The sequence below is a fragment of the Brassica oleracea genome, chromosome C6, assembly GCF_000695525.1.
Source record: "Brassica oleracea var. oleracea cultivar TO1000 chromosome C6, BOL, whole genome shotgun sequence".
Lineage (NCBI taxonomy): Eukaryota > Viridiplantae > Streptophyta > Magnoliopsida > Brassicales > Brassicaceae > Brassica > Brassica oleracea.
In genome coordinates this window covers 6,150,492-6,152,967 of record NC_027753.1, presented here as the reverse complement: position 1 = coordinate 6,152,967, position 2,476 = coordinate 6,150,492, and the positions used below count along the sequence as shown (strand labels likewise).

The 2,476-nt window shown below is 25.5% G+C and overlaps 1 protein-coding gene across 2 annotated transcripts in view; it reads left to right on the top strand.

Moving 5' to 3' along the window:
- The first annotated feature begins 2,340 nt into the window (after window positions 1–2,340).
- Window positions 2,341–2,476, top strand: part of LOC106298243 (nitrile-specifier protein 2-like) — a 7,667-nt gene continuing 7,531 nt past the window's right edge. Inside the window, exon 1 of one of the 2 annotated variants that reach the window (XM_013734326.1) lies at window positions 2,341–2,428. The gene's annotated coding sequence lies outside the window, so the exon portion shown is untranslated. The remainder of the gene's footprint in view (window positions 2,429–2,476) is intronic. The other variant, XM_013734327.1, reaches the window with a different exon arrangement.

Here is a 2,476-nt window from a genome sequence, read left to right as displayed (position 1 = left end):
AAAATATAACATATACGAAAAAATCTAAATTTTACTTTTATAGCTAATTTGATTGTTTAATTTATTTTAATAATATAAAATTAAACAAAAAATGATGGAGGAGATATACATTGTTATCAAATCTTTATTATTAAACTCATTAATTGTCATATATATATTAGTCATTTATGGTAATTCCGTAGGTTTTATTTAAGGAAAGAAAATAGCATATCATATCATTATATCATATAGTTTGACCAACTTATGTATCTAACAACATATAAAAATCGAATGTGGACCTACTTATTTTTCAATTGAATGTAATTGACTACCTAATTGAGTGCCACCTATGCATTGGAGCCTATTTTAATTAATATAAAATTGAGGTTACATCTTTTTAAATGTTTCTCAATTAATATATAAGTTATTACTCGGTCATATGTTGGGCCCCAATATGAAACCGCGTACGTGTTTTATAAAATAGTCACAGCTTAGGTCTTCCCTTCAGTCTTTTTTTATGTTTGTTCGGTAAAAGGTACTGATTATAATAAATTAGATGGTACAACGATTTTGATCAAATCCTTTTTCTTTTATTATTTTTTGTTTTGAAAATCGTGAAAATTCAAAAGGCTTTCAAATACGAAAGACTAATCTTACGACGCTTTCCTTCCGGATACGCAACTAATCCATCAAACTAGGTTAAGATCCGTGTTTTGTGCGGAATCAACATTATATATATAAATTATTTTATGTATTAAATATTTTTACATATTATAAAATAATAAATATATATTAAATAATTAAAAGTCAGTAACAATTAAAAATATAATTAAATTGGTGCGAACATATAAATCAATTGTATTAATCCAATTTTTTTTTATTTTATAGGATATGTTATTAAATTTAAATGATACTAACATATATAATATATTTTAGTATATTTTTAATATTAATGTCTATTAAATGATGATTTCTACTCATATAGTTTTTTGATCATTTGTATCTTTTATAGAAAAAATTTAAATTACTGATAACAAAATTTTCATTGTGGGATTAATAGTTTTAGTAATTTATAATTTTTTTAAAAAAAGTTGTCAATGATCGTTCAAAACTTTTATCAAAAAATTGTTCAAAGAAAATTTTAAAACTAAAATATTGTATTTTATATGGTTTATAGTTTAATTTAAAGCGATATATATATTAATCTTATTAATTAATTAAATTAGACTTTTTACTTATATAATTTTTGTAATCATTTGTATTTTGTCATAACAAAAATTTTAAACCATGGATCATAAAATTTGAATGTGAGACTTTTAACAGTTTTAGTAATTTATAGCCGTTTGTAAAAATTCAAAATATAACATATACATAAAAATCTAAATTTTTATTATATGGTTATTGTGGTTGTTTAATTTATTTAATAGCTTAAAATTAAACAAATATGATAGAAGATACACTATTTTTTATCAAATCTTTATTATTCAAAATCATTAATTGTCATATATACTTTAGCCACATTAGGCAATTCCGTAAATTTTATTTAAGGAAATAATAAAGTACATTAATGATGAATTTATTGTTAGTTTAATAAAAAAACTTATTATATAATTAGATGGACCAACATATTTTTCTAATGATTCTAAGAATCATTCTAGTGATGACATGTGGGTACAAAAAGAAGTTGTAATGCTTCTCAAATAATATATAGGGGATATGGTATGGTTAGGTGACAAAAAAAAATTAAACCCAACGCAAAAATTCCTGCTGAAACCTTTTTAACGTAACTAAGCCAAAACTACTTAGTTAATTTGATCAAATCCTTACAAATAAAAATAAGACACATACCAACCCCTTCTGAGAAATTAGTTGATTCCTGTCCGAAATTACGATAATATACTTCAAATATTCAATAGGCATCGCTGAACCAAATTTTCAGAAAAAAATGGTCAAAGTTCTGCAGAAGTTTTGATGCTATAGCCGGTTGTAGTGATGGTACCTCAACCACCTTGTATTTTAATGTGGTTAATATGACCTTAAGCAAAAGAAAACGTGTCTTGCCCAAAAAACGTGTTTAGACCGCATAGTTTTTTACTGGGATTAGTTATGATACTTGATCCACGAAACCCTATTGCATGATATGTGAATGCAAAATGCACACTAGCTCTTCTTTAGGTCAAGTTGGCCGAATAATGTATTCATGCACAAAGTGACAGTGCACCTGCTTTTAAGAAAGCATTACAAACAAACAAGTCATAATAATTGTTAATAATATAGAATAAATAATAATCAGTAGGTAATTTATATTTTAACTTTTAATGTAACCCCTGAAAAAGTGAAAAGGAGTATCGGTCAATAAATATTCATAATCCCATATATACTTTCATATATGGCTCTCTCACTCACAGCTCTCCTCTAGCCTAAGAGTAACACAACCCTGAAGATTCAGGTCTCTCTCTCTCTCTCTCTCTCTCTCTCTCTCTCTCTCTCTCTCTCT